This window comes from Pseudophryne corroboree, chromosome 5 (genome assembly GCF_028390025.1).
Source record: "Pseudophryne corroboree isolate aPseCor3 chromosome 5, aPseCor3.hap2, whole genome shotgun sequence".
Lineage (NCBI taxonomy): Eukaryota > Metazoa > Chordata > Amphibia > Anura > Myobatrachidae > Pseudophryne > Pseudophryne corroboree.
Genome location: NC_086448.1, coordinates 279,175,948 through 279,191,060, shown reverse-complemented (window position 1 = coordinate 279,191,060; position 15,113 = coordinate 279,175,948). Strand labels below are relative to the sequence as shown.

At 41.2% G+C, this 15,113-nt stretch overlaps 1 long non-coding RNA gene across 1 annotated transcript; it reads left to right on the top strand.

The window, feature by feature from the left end:
- Positions 1 to 1,075: 1,075 nt before the first annotated feature.
- On the top strand, positions 1,076 to 11,811 carry LOC134928986 (uncharacterized). Its single transcript, XR_010178186.1, has 4 exons — positions 1,076 to 1,151; positions 9,361 to 9,434; positions 9,508 to 9,717; positions 10,319 to 11,811. It is a non-coding gene; the product is annotated as an uncharacterized LOC134928986 (long non-coding RNA).
- Positions 11,812 to 15,113: the final 3,302 nt, after the last annotated feature.

The following is a 15,113-nucleotide window of genomic DNA, read 5'->3' as shown; positions in this document are numbered from 1 at the left end:
TGAACTTTTGCCACACACCAATGTGAATTGGGGGCATTATATAACAATACATCACTTATATATATATAACTATACATTAGCTTTAATGATGCGTCCAAAATTTTGCCCTTCAAAATTAAAGTTTGCTTTAATCAGTGGTTAGCGCCATACCCAAAACATCCTAGATTGAACAAAATGGTATGTACTGTATGTGCAGTATGTGTACATACCTCCCACAATTGAGGTAGGAGTTAGAGGGACTATGGCTCGGCAATGCCGCGCACTCATCCGAAAATGTGATGTGGCCTCAGGAAAAGGGTGTGTGGCTTAGCGGGGATGATGCATCCATAAGCCACGCCTCCCGAATTCATCATTTAAGGGGTATGGCCAGCGCTCTATGAGCTGCTGGCATGCCCCCAGCCCCTCTGCCTCTCTGGTTTAGAATGTAGATTTTTCTAAAAACCTAGATGATGGTTTATGCAGGATGTGACAATGTATATGAACAGAGAAACTAAAGTATGGGATCATTAAATAAAACAATGACTAGAAACTTAAAAATATATTTTGGCATATTAAATTAATAAAAATAAAAAAAATTATCTTGCGAATATATTTGATTTAAAGTATCCCTCAAAATAACAATGTCTCTATACAAATCTCAAAGGTAAAATAAAACCACTCAAATAAATATAAGGACCAAATACAGATAAACTTGAAACATTCCATCATAGTATGAGGCCCACTAAGCGAAGCATTCTAGTTGTACATGTATGATACAATTCTAACACAATCAGGATTTAGGCTATCTTCTGCTCCTAACTGAATAACTAGAATATAATCGCTTAGGGGTCTAATTTGCATAAGGCTAAATGGGATAATAGACAAAAAGACACCAGAAACCATTAAAGCATAAAAATTGCTCTAGGCATTAATCACTGACAAAGCTGGTAGCTCTGTGAGAAATCTCAGTAGTGCATGTGACGTTGCTTGTCTCTTTACCCTATCTGTTCCCATAAAACTGATCATAATATATAAAAATAGCAAAATGTGACATGCATGGGATTTGTAAGTAGAATAAAAAAAAATCTCCATTTTAGGACCATGGGGACAATTGGACCTGACAGCTATCTCAGCCGTGTTGCTCAATGATGTGCAACTTTGTCACAGATACTGTAAGTTAAGCAAAACATGTTATTTTTAAAGAAAAAGGAGCTATAAGTATGCATTTCATTAGAGTTTTATAGTGTCCAATTTTAAAGTTAAGGGAATAAAATACGGTGTTTGTTTGCATACAATAACATTTATGTGTATTGCAAAAGCAAAAACAAACAAAAAAATTAACTACCATAAGTACAAGATGGTTTAATTACTCAAGTGATATTTTAGAGTGGGACGCATTTGCATCCAAAAATGTGTACTGTAATAATGGGACATTCCAGTGTTTACTTTTTAGTTGCACTGTAACTGTGTCAGCATGACATTTAAAGCACATCAAGAAACACTTTACACATATAAAGGTATCATGATGTCTGGCCATACTTGATACACCATTCATCATCATCATCAACATGATTACCATAATGAATGGAGTTTCAATGTATAAAAAAAGAATGCACTTTATTTTATTTTTAAATGGCATGACCCCACCTCAGTCAAACCAATCCAATAGCCTGGTTTGGAAGTAATGCACTAGTTTACGAAATACTAGGCTGGCCACACTACAATAGGGAATACCTGCAGTGTGTGGTTTCCCTGTCATGAAGTGACACATCCCCAGACAGATCAGCAAGGGGCAATAAATGTGGGATAACACAGGTTAAAAAAAAAAAGCTTTGTGTGTGATCTCAACAGTGGGTGTTTGGGGAATAGTGTCAAATAATGAGAAATTGCATTACTAGTCCCAAGAAGCCCTGACAGCAACAAACTGATTGAGCTCGCAGGTGCTTGTAGAACTACAAATGACCAGTATACCCATGGCATACCTTCCAAACAGAGATGTGCGCTAGACCATTTTTGCTGTGTTTTGCTCTAATTCATTGTCCGGCTTTGGATTTGCCAAAACGCTGTGACTGGTTTTGTATTTGTATTTGGATTATTTTCCAAAAATTGTCATAAAACACTAAAATCACATAATTTGGGCCTATTATTGTTCCTAAAGTATTATGAAGCTCAATAAAATAAATTTCCAGTAATTTCCAGTCAATTTTGACCACCTCGCAGCTAACAATATTGTTTTCATCGCTATAGGCTAAAGGCTGCAGTGAGCTGGCTGGTTACTAAGCTAAAGAGCAGCGGTACAAGTAGTTTATAGCACATCTATGAAACATTGCCACAGTATGCTGGGGTACAGTGCACTGAATAGTGAAAACAATAAATCTATAAAAACATTTTTCTTTTTTGAACTTGCAGCTCAGTTAAAAGTAGGTGGAGTCACAGGGCTTATAGATAGAGATGTGCGCCGGACCATTTTTGCTGAATTTGGATTTGGCTTTGATTTACTGTCTAGCTTTAGATACATGGATTTGCCAAACTGCCGTGACTGGTTTTGAATTTTTTTTAAAAAAAAAGCTAAAAATCACATCCAAAAAAAGCTGAAATCACATAACTTGTTTTATTTATTTGTTCCTAGGCTATTATTGACCTCAATTACATTAATTTCCAGTAATTTCTAGTCCATTTTGACCACCTCACAGCTCACAATATTGTTTTCCCCATTATTGGCCAAAGGCTGCAGTGAGCTGGCTGGTTACTAAGCAACAGAGCAGCAGCACAGACACATAGATATTTATAGCATATCTATGAAACTTTGCCATGCAGCAGAAATGAAGGGTGGTGCAAGATGAAATTGACCTTGGGTCCTCCCACCCTCCCTTATGTTGGATATTAAAATGGACATGCACACTTTAACAAACCAAGCACTTCAGTGACAGGGACTGCCATTTCTGTTGTTGAAGTGCTTGGTTTGTTCGGGCCCCCACAAAACAAGCTATAAATTGACTTATGGCAAGTGCTCTACAGTGGCTAGATATCATCGTCATTGCCATCCTCACTCTCATCAGTGTGTACATCATCCTCACACAATATTAATTCATCCCCGCTGGAATCCACCATTATAGAAGATCTGTACTTTGACGTAATTGCTGGGAAAGGCATGCCTCATGGAATTTACAGTTAATTTTTATAAACATCACCTTTACCACATTTTGAGGAAATAGCATCCTACCGCTCGCTCACAAGCTTCCCGGCTGTGCTGAAAACTCTCTCCGAGTACACACTGGAGGGTGGGCTGCTTATAGAATGCAAAGCCAGTTTGTACAAGGGCCTCCAAATTCCTTTTTTTCCTTAGAGTACTTGAAGGGACTCTGTAATATGTCTATTTGTACAGTGTCATGAAAATAATCCACCATTCTTTGGATGGTGATTTGTATCCGATGGAGTTATGGTTAATGGTGTCACTAATGATGGGCAATTCTTTTAGACCAGACAAGATGTCAAAATGTTGGGTTGACTTATCTGCATCACCACTGGGTCTTTTGGGAAAGCTGAATTTTTTCAGACTGCTGCTGAAGAAATGGAATGAAAAGATGTTGTAGTGCCGTGTGTCACTTGAGCTACCAACTTGCTCACCAGCAGCTCTTTGCACCTCTTAAGATCTCAATCAGTTGGAAAGAAAGACACAGCATATGACCTAAACCTTGGCCCTTGGCTTAAGCACAGTTGCTAAAATTTAGTTAGCAGATTTCAAGATATTGGCAACTCGTGGATCCTGGTGAAGCAAATAAAGGACTTAATCTACAAGTTTGGCATACTTTGCAGATTTGCTTTGTTTAATCTCCTACAATTTCTCCAGCTGATTTTCCAAAAGCATAATTAGGGAAATCACCTTACTTAAGCTAGCAATGTCAGCACTCACTTCACAGGTAGCTACTTCAAAGGGTTTGAGCACTTTGCACAAGACTGAAAGTAATCTCCAATGTGCTGAGCTAAGGTAGAAACATAGAAACATAGAATTTGTCGGCAGATAAGAACCACTTGGCCCATCTAGTCTGCCCCTTTTTTTTTTTTATATATTATTTTTTTTTATCACTAACCTTATTTGATCCTTATTTCTTTGTAAGGATATCCTTATGTCTATCCCATGCATGTTTAAATTGCTCTACTGTCTTAGCCTCTACCACCTCTGATGGGAGGCTATTCCACTTGTCCACTACCCTTTCTGTGAAATAATTTTTCCGCAAATTTCCCCTGAACCTCCCCCCCTCCAGTCTCAGTGCATGTCCTCGTGTCCTATTGCTTCTCTTCATTTGGAGAATGTTTCCCTCCTGGACTTTGTTAAAACCCTTCATATATTTGAAAGTTTCTATCATGTCCCCCCTTTCTCTTCTCTGCTCCAAACTATACATATTGAGATTTCTTAGTCTTTCTGGGTATGTTTTGTGATGTAGGCCATGCACCATTTTAGTTGCCCTCCTTTGTACAGTTTCTAATGTATTAATATCCTTTTGAAGATATGGCCTCCAGAACTGAATACAGTATTCTAGATGAGGCCGTACCAATGACCTATACAGTGGCATTATTACTTCTTTCTTTCTGCTGCTGATTCCTCTCCCAATGCAGCCAAGCATCTGACTAGCCTTCCTCATTGCCTTGTTACATTGCTTACCTGCCTTTAAGTCATCTGAAATAGTGACTCCTAGATCCCTTTCCTCCTCAGTAGTTTCCAGTATAGTGCCATTAATACTGTATTTAGCTTTAGGATTTTTGAGACCCAAGTGCATGATTTTGCATTTTTTGGCATTAAACTGTAATTGCCAGACTCTTGACCATTCCTCTAGTCTACCTAGATCCTCAATCATTTGTTTTACCCCACCTGGTGTGTCTACCCTGTTGCATACCTTTGTGTCATCTGCAAAAAGGCATACTTTCCCCCCTCCTCTCCCAATGTTATGGCTTGTTGTATAGCTATTGATGGCTTTTTGCTGTTCTGCCATCCACTGATGCATATAAAGGGTGTAGTTCCACCTTGTTGCCACCTCTTGCTTCAGTTGATGGCTGGGCAAATTGAACTGTTCTCCTGCCTGCTGTTGCTGAACGCCGAAAATGTCCCAAACTTTTTTGGGCCACAGACATCTGTAATTTTTAAAAAGCCCTGTACCACTAAGTTGATCATGTGAGCAAAACAGTGTATGTGTTGGAATTCACCCAACTGTAATGCTTTCACAATATTTGTGACATTATCAGAGATCAGCTAGGGAGCAGCGTGTTGTGGTTAATGGATCTTTTTCAACTTGGACTGAAGTGCTAAGTGGTGTGCCGCAAGGCTCAGTATTAGGACCGCTATTGTTCAATATTTTCATTAACGACCTAACAGAAGGTCTAGAGAGCATGGTGTAAATTTTTGCAGATGATACCAAATTGTGTAAGGCTATAAATACAGAGGAGGATGCCGAGTCTCTTCAGAACGACTTAGTTAAATTAGAAGCATGGGCAGCCAAGTGGAGAATGCGCTTCAACACAGACAAGTGTAAGGTAATGCACTGCGGTAACAAGAACAAAAATTACACCTACCTACTAAATGGGGTAAAATTAGGAGATTCTGTACTGGAAAAGGACTTAGGTGTCCTCATAGATAGCAAGCTAAGCAGTAGTACCCAAAGTAGGACTGCAGCAAAGAAGGCTAATAAGATATTAGCATGCATAAAACGGGGTATTGATGCTAGGGACGAGAGTATTATACTCCCGTTATATAAATCACTAGTGAGGCCACACCTTGAATACTGTGTACAATTCTGGGCACCGTACTACAAAAAGGATATCCTGGAGCTAGAAAAGGTACTGAGGAGGGCGACCAAACTAATTAAGGGCATGGAGACGATGGAATACAAGGAAAGGCTTGAAAGACTAGGCATGTTTACATTGGAAAAGCGGAGACTAAGAGGGGATATGATCAACATCTACAAATATATAAGGGGACAATACACAGAGCTTGCGCGGGACCTGTTTTTGGTTAGATCAACACAGAGGACTCGTGGACACTCGCTCAGGTTAGAGGAGAGGAGATTCCGCACAATACGTCGTAAAGGCTTTTTCACGGTAAGGACAATACATGTTTGGAATTCCCTGCCCGAGGGAGTTGTAATGGCGGAAACTGTCAACACCTTTAAGAATGGGTTAGATAAATTCCTAATGGATAAGGATATCCAGGAGTATGGTGCATAGTCATGCATTATAGTTACTATAAATAGGGATAAAATGCAACGGCTGACAGCAGCATCAGTCAGAAATTTTAGTCAAATCATCATGCATAGGAGACCACAAATAGGTTGAACTCGATGGACAATTGTCTTTTTTCAACCTCAGATACTATGTTACTATGTTACTATCACAAATCCTGAGGAGAATCCAAGTGAGGTAAGCCATGTTTCTATGGAATCCCTTATTTTTTCTAAGAGGTTGCAGTGGGATGCCTCTTATTTAATCCAGTGATACAAACAGTAGCCTGCCTCTGAATGAGCTGGCATTGTTTGTTAGATGGTGCTTCTGCTGCTGCTAGAGGCAATTCATCCACCAAGTGGGCTGTCACTGTCAGATAATAGTTTGCCTACTACCGCTGTCCACATATCTGTGGCTAAGTGGACAGTGGGTACAATGGCATTTTGTAGGCCAATAATTATGTTTTTATTTTTTTAACGTCCTGCTACAGCCGAGGAATGGCTTTTCGGCTAAAATGGAACTGAGATGGAATTTGGTACCGGGGACACAGGACCTCAATTAACTGTGTAAAACCCACTGTATTAATGGTGGATATTGGACGCAGATTGAATACTACCATAGTCGTGATGGCGTCAGTGATCCACTGTGCGACTGGGTGAGAGCTGTCATATGTTTCCCCTTGCAAAGGATTGTTTCACAGTCAATTGATTTTTTTACAATGTTACTAGTAGTCTTCTTGGTCCCCTTCTGGGATGAAGAACAACCCCCAGCAGCAGCAGCAGGCCTAGTGCTCAAGGATTCTTCTGAGGAATCCTGGAATGGGGAGGAGACACATAGCCTTAACAAACTGGATGCAGGACTACCTCTGATTATTACTGAGGATATTGAAAGTGAAGGTGTTGGTGGTGGAGTTTGCAGGTGCTTGGATCTAGTTGAGATAAGGGAGCTAGCTGAAGCTGGACTGCTTATTGTTTTTTTTAGCACAAGCTTTTGATGTTATAAAAAACTTGTTATGAGCGTGCTGCAAATGACGTAACAGGGAGGTTTTTAAATGTTTAACGTCCCTACCTCTACTTACTGTGGTGCCACAAAGACTCTAGCTAACATGTGAGGAGTGTTGCTGCCACCATGGTTACATGGTATACCTCAGTGTTGTCCAAGTGAGTCCACTTCTACAAATTCTTCCAGGGCCACCTTCAGTTTCCAATCCGCCACTGGTATAGTGCAACACACAGCAGTGTGCCGTGTGCCCCCTATATACACAGTCACTATACTGCACAGCCACTAATGGGACTGGACACAGAACAATACAGCATAGTATAGCGCAGCATACAGCAATGTGCCCCCTGTAGCAGAGCCACTTGTAAGTCTGTACACAGCATACAGCCAATAGAGCAGAGTCAGCGCAGCGTACATTAGCGTACGTTTCTGTGAAATGGTGCCATGTCCCAGCTGCGGTGACATATACAGAATCCAACTCCCGCAAGAATCTGACGCTGGGAGAATGACATTCGGTCTCAAAGTGGGATCTGAGTCTGGCAGGAATACCTGAGCCTTGGCTTTGGTGGGCTTGAATCCCTGGTGTTTGGAGTACTGCTTATCTCCATTTATATTATATTATAATATAATATTATATACATATATACTTTTTTCTATTTTTAAAACTTGCAGCTCGGTTCAAACTGCATGGATCACAGGGCTTATAGATGACAGTGTGCCCCTATATACAGACACTATACTGCAAAGCCACAATTAGTCTGGAGTCTCTGTATGGACACAGTACAGTCTAAACAGCACAGTATAGCACAGCATTGGTTAGTGTGTGTTGAGTGAAATGGCGCAGAGTCTCTGCCATGGCGCCTTGTATAAAGTCCAAATCCCACAAGGCTGGACAATGTGGCATTGGTGCGGGAGCTGATGAAGTATCAGCGGCAGCTATTTGGGCCTGAGTCCGCCAAGGTGCCAACACGGAAGAAGACAGTGTTGTGGGCGAAAGTAGTTGCTGCTGTAAATAGTGAGGGGGTGGTGAAGCGGACGGAGTACACATGCCGCAAACGGTACTATGACATAAAGCGACGTGTCAAGTCCAAAATGGCCAAGGAGGCGAAGTCGGCTCGCAAAACCGGTGGTGGTCCGCCCTTTATTGCCACATATCTGGACTATGAGGAGCCCATGCGGACTATAATCCCTCCAGAAGTAGTGTCTGCAACCCATGTCCGGGATTCCGATCGCCCCAGGAAGGATGGTGAGCATGTGTATTTGCCTTAACATTCTATGACATTACTTCTGGCTTACTGTATGTTTTAAATGTGTGTCATGTGACGTTGCATATTACTCCCATCTTCAAGTGTGCGTCATCAAATACATTGTTTTGGGTCATGTTTCATACAAAAGTCAATGTAACGTTTTACTTGCTTGTATGTCATGTGGTTTTTGGACAGTACATTTTCCATGTGTAGTTTGGACTTGGTGTGTCATTGAATTGTCCAGCAATAATGTTTTACTTTTGCACATTGTACATTTTGAAAGTTGGACTATGTTTTTTTATTCCGTTATCCATGTGCAATGTTTCCAAATCAGTGGTTGATATGTTAGAGGCTGGAGTAGTGCAAAGTGTCATTGAAGGCAGTTACATGTGTAATTTCATTAGTACTCAATGTAATATTGTTTAAGTCAAGGCCACTATTTGCTGGTTAATTTTGAGTCTGTATTTGTACACTGACACAACAACTGCAGACTTAGTTACCTTACTGTTTTGTTTTTTTTTTTCATTTTTTTTCATTTTTGTTGGCCTCATATTGTGTTAATGTGTGTTTAGAGTGCCACATCACAGACCTATTTCTATATCGCATCTGTATTTTTATTTTATTTTTTTCATTTTATTTGAAAATGAAGCTGTGTGTGTTTTGGCTTGTTAGTGTATGTTTTTGGAATTGTGTACTATGTCTGTGTCCTGTATATGATTCCCTGTGTTGCACTTTCCATAGTGCATATGGCTATTGGACAATGTTTTGGGTTTGTTGATGTGCTTTTTGTGTTTAATATCCTTATTTTTAGATTCATAATAAAACATCCATTTTTTAAAGATGTAATGTTTATAAGCATAATGGGTGGATGTATTAACAATAGCATGCATAATTTTGTTTTTTTGTTTTTTTTTATTTACAGTGTTGAAAAAAGCAGTACTGGTCGTCCTACAGTCACTCCCATCACATCTGATGATGATGACGCTGCGGAAGCAGGTAAAGTGTCCATTGTAGTATAGGTTAGGTTTGTAAATGAATGGCCATAACAAAATATCACTTTCAATACTAGGTCCATCCAAAGAAGTCTTAAGCAGCAGAAGGCGCACTTCTGGAACACATCACAAAAAACATCTGCCAGCAAAGAAAGCAAGGTCTGATATCCAGGGCCAACCACAGCAGGCTACCCCGCCACGAAGATTATCTACTGTTTGTTCGGTGCCCCCACTCCAAATTTTGGACACACCTCCAAGACGACAACCACACTCCCCTGATCTTGATTGTGAGTAACAAACTGTGATAACAATTAAAAATGTCAGATCTTTAAAAAACCATTTACTTAAACTCATTAAGTCAATACCCATCAAAATCTGCTATACTTACCCTAGTCAGTAAAACATGAAATGGAAACCAAACAAAATGGCCAACACAACATCCAGTAAAGATATGTATGTCCACTTCAGCCATACAGTAGCACATTGTGTGGAAGATGCTGCAACAGAAACTCATGTGTAAGCTTTGCAAATAGTAAGGTTGTTAGAATCATTTACACATGTGTGCTTGTCCTAACATTGCCAACTGCATACAAAAACATTACTATGTTTTGTTTGGAGACACTATAAGGCAACACATTATGGATTACAATGTGTTTTTAGGCAGGAGTATGTCTAATGTACCATACAACTCATGTGTTTGCTTCCAGAATGAAGTAACCAGACACATTTGCCACAAACAGGCATATGTATGTATTTAAGTAATGAGTGATGATGTTGCTAGGCCGGATATCTGAAAGCACCAGTCCATTATATGTGTTCCATGTTTAGTGCTTTGTACCAATGTATTAAACATATGGATAAGCAACGGATAAATGTTTATAATTTCAGCTTCTAGTCCTGGTACCAGCATCCCTCTGCAACAACAGCAACACAGTGACATGGATGACACAATCATGTTAGAAATGCATCCAGTAAGCGAAGGATCAGCCCCCCAGCACCTGTGAGTACTCCCCCACAGCAAAGCACACCACCAACCCAACACAGCCCAACAACACCAGTAACACAAGTACCAGATCAAGTGTTCTGGACCATTTGGGCTAGACAGCAGGCCACTAATGAAGATTGCCTGCGTAGGCAGACCCAAATGTTTGCAAGCCTACCATCTCACCTCAGACGAATCAGCAGAAATCTGAGTAGACAAAATGAAACAAACACAAGAATTGCAAATACCATGAAAATCATACGTGCAGACATTACACATGTCATGGGCAACTTACAGCGCATAATGGAAGAACAGCACAGACAACAGCAAAGCTATATAAACATTTTAGAAAGCAATCAAATGATCAATGAATCCATGTCCAGAATTGTAGACAATCAAAATGCTGCAACACGTGAACTCAATGCCACCCTCAGTAACCTCAATGAAACACTCAAATTTCTGCAGCAACAGCAACCAAGCAGCAGTTCTGGTACGACTACTCCAAATGTAACGTCAGTGTCATCACCCACAAGGCGCTCCACCAGAGCACGCCAACACGACAGTGGTAAAGGCAAAGGCCAGGACAAGCAACTACCCAAATAAACATAAAAAAAAAAACACACCCATTTCTTTAAAGAGAAGAGAAAAAAACACTTACCAAGTGTATGATTAACAGAATATATATAACACTTAGCTCCTTGACAATTTGTACAACATCATTAATTATAACTGGTACAAACAACAAAAGGAATTTTGAACACACATTTCTTCTTTACCATCTTTGTATTTTTTGTTAGCAGGAAACTTGTTTGAGCTGCACATAGATGTTAGCATGCAGAAAGCAGACCACTTGATTTTTTTCTAATCATTACTCTTTCTAGATTCTAATCATTCTTTGAGCCTGCAGACAGACTAATTGGCAGCCAGGCAGATTGTCTTAAGCAGGCAGAAAGCAGACCACTTGATTTTTTTCTAATCATTACTCTTTCTAGATTCTAATCATTCTTTGAGCCAGCAGACAGACTAATTGGCAGCCAGGCAGATTCATCCACGACCAATACAATTTACAATGTGAATTGTAACTGTTTTACATTTCTTCTCTAGACGAATTGACAAGAAAAACACAATTGAGTTGGCTAAAAGTGTCCTAATATGTTGGGAGTAATATTTAGATAATTCAGTCCAAAAATGACTGACATTATTGTTGTGCCATGTTTGTGTGTGTTAAAAATAAGTAATCAGATTTAAAAACATGATGCAGAAACAACATTTGAAATATTTGAAAGTTGAACACAAATGTGTGTAATAATGGATATATGTTGTTAAATGTGTATTGCCTTACAAATCTACAATTTTTGGCCAGCAAACATAAGGAAATAAATTATTTTGCATGAGAGAAGTTTGTGTCCCTTTTATAGGCATCCTAATTCAGGTTAGAATGATTTGTAAGTGTCAACATATGTAAACACGGCTGAAAAAAGCAGGTCTATTTTTTTGCCGCTTTTTTTACCGAATCACAAAAAAATACGACCGCAATTGAGCACTCAGAGACTAACACCCAAATACGAATGAATAGTGAATTCCCGTATTGTATGAAATAACAGCCGCGTTTGACCGATGGTCTATTCATTCGTATTTTGGAACTTTGCCAATCAAACCATTACGAATAGTCCAAACACTGCAGAGATTGGTGTTTAGTGAATTCCCAGATTGGGACTTAGAAAAAAAAACACAAATCGGACAAACTCGAATTCTTAGTAAATATTGGCCCATGAGTTACCATAACGGGTGACACCAACCCTAGTAACGCCTCTTGTGAGCATTGACATGCGGTGGGGTGAGGCAGAGCCTTTCCCATCATACTTACGTTTAAACCAGAATTTTGTCTGAATAAAGTATATGAAAAATACTAATAATTTGTTTGAAATATCTTTTTTGCATTATTCTAATCATTTTTTATAGCCCAAACTCTGGAGTAAAAAGTCTATGGCAGCTGAGGTGCTAATCTTTTCAGCACATGTCTGATCAAACCTCCCCAAATTTCTAGGAGTTTATACTGCTGCACCTGTGTATAATGCCCAGATGTACCCTTCGGCTCATATATTGCATGGAATTCTGGCTCTGGGGTTAGCCAGTGCCTCCTGAGCTATTTAGCTCACCGCACGTCCCTGCTAGTGAGTCCTGAACTTTTGATATATTGTGCACCTCCACATCACTCACAGACACTGTTACTATTAGTTTACCTTTGAGCCTTTCCATACCTCTCAACTTTTGTGGCTGTCAAGGAGGGACATCGGAGCGGCGGAGCTGCGCCCGGCGGGAAAAGGGGGCATGGCCTCTGGAAAGGGGGCGTTGCTTCATGGGAGTGCCCACGACCGTGAGCCACGCCCCGGTTTTCATCACTTTGGAGGCATGCCCAGCGCTCTGTGAGCCGCTGGCATGCCCCCTTTCCCTCTGCCTCTAGTTAATAGACGCTGTGCGCATGCGCACAGCGTCTATTTACCGCTGCTCTGCTAAGCAGAGCAGCGAGTGCAGGAGACTCCCAACTGCCCCCCTTCCCCACCGCGGGACACTGATTGCCACCTGATTGTTGGAACAGAAATTAAAAGAACATCTATATGTTGTATTAAAAGCATTTCTTAAGTCAGTTTAAGTGAACAGTTTACACTTAACTACATACGAGCTCCAACATGCTGATCAGCAAAGATTAAAGACACTATTCTAGGATGCAATAAAAAGAGATATTGGGTTTTATGACACAATATTTCAACTGAAATGTTAATTCACGATTGCATAAATATTGTGTTGTGAAGCATTGGTCATTGGCATAACTGTCCTTCATATATAAACTTAATGTACTGTACAGAGGCGGAACTACCGGCAGTGCAAGCAGTGCGTTGCACTGGGGCCCGCCTCTGTTCAGGGGCCCAAGCATGTAATGAGTCAAACTGACTCATTACATGCCGCTGTGCGCTGCGGGCAACCGCTGCCCGCAGCGCACAGCCGCCCGGAGAGAGAGGAGAGGAGCGGCGCGCACTGCAGCAGTACGGGGTAAGGTGGAGGACGGAGGTGAAGGAGGGAGCCGCAGCAGCGCTTTGTTACTGGTGGAGGCGCTGCTGCTGCTGCTCCTCTGCTTCACTATAGGCTGTCTCTGAGAACAGCCTATAGTGAAGCAGAGGGGCAGCAGCAGCAGCGCCTCCACCAATAACACAGCGCTGCTGCGGCTCCCTCCTCCACCTCCCTCCTCCTTCTTCTCTACTGCCCGGGAAGCTGCACAAGGAGCCTGAGCCAACAGAGAGGGTAAGTATAATCTTTCTTTCTTTCTTTCTTTCTTTCTTTCTTTCTTTCTTTCTTTCTTTCTTTCTTTCTTTCTGTCTCTTTCTTTTTTTATTTGTTGGGACTGCCTGCCGCAATGTGTAAAAAGGGGGAATCAGCCTGCCGCAATGTGTAAAAAGGGGGGACTGCCTGCCGCTATGTATAAAAATGGGGAATCTGCCTGCCGCTATGTATAAAAATGGGGAATCTGCCTGCCGCAATGTGTAAAAAGGGGGAATCTGCCTGCCGCAATGTAAAAATGGGGAATCTGCCTGCCGCAATGTGTAAAAAGGGGGAATCAGCCTGCCGCAATGTGTAAAAATGGGGAATCTGCCTGCCGCTATGTATAAAAATGGGGAATCTGCCTGCCGCTATGTGTAAAAAGGTAGAATCTGCCTGCCGTAATGTGTAAAAAGGGCACGCTGTCTGCCGTTATGTGTAAAAAGTGTATGCTGTCTGCCGTAATGTGTAAAATGGGGATGCTGTCTGCCGTTATGTGTAAAAAGTGTATGCTGTCTGCCGTAATGTGTAAAATGGGGACGCTGTCTGCCGTAATGTGTAAAAAGTGCACGCTGTCTGCCGCTATGTGTAACGAGGGCACGCTGTCTGCCATTATGTGTAAAAAGTGTATGCTGTCTGCCGTAATGTGTAAAAAGGGGATGCTGTCTGCCGCTATGTGTAACGAGGGCACGCTGTCTGCCATTATGTGTAAAAAGTGTATGCTGTCTGCCGTAATGTGTAAAATGGGGACGCTGTCTGCCGTAATGTGTAAAAAGTGCACGCTGTCTGCCGCTATGTGTAACGAGGGCACGCTGTCTGCCGTTATGTGTAAAAAGTGCACGCTGTCTGCCGTTATGTGTAAAAAGGGGAATCTGTTCGCTGTAAGGTGTAAAAGGGTCTCTACCTGGTGTAGTGGTGCTACTGTGCGGCGTAATTTGAAGAATGGAGACTACTGTGCACCGTTTTATGAATTGGTATTATTTTGTGGACACACCCCTTCCCCACGAAGCCACGCCACTATGTATTTTTGCGCGCGCATACGGCGCGCACTGCCCATGGGGTGGACTTGGATGGGATGGGGGGGGCCCAAAGCATTTTGTCGCACCTGGGCCCACCGCTTGCTTGTTCCGCCACTGGTACTGTATATACTTTAATGTTTACAGTGTTGGCTGAGAAATTTGTATTTGAAGTTTACTAGAGTCACCGTATCTGCATATGATGTTTTGATATATCTGCATATTCTATTGCTTTTGCCGTGTGTAATTTGATATATACCAGATTATCATTAAGTGAATGAATTAGGAAACAACTTATGTTAGAAGCCAGTTGAGAACTCCCTAAAATTACAGTCCTCTTCAATAAACTAGTTCTCGCTGGAGGCAACTT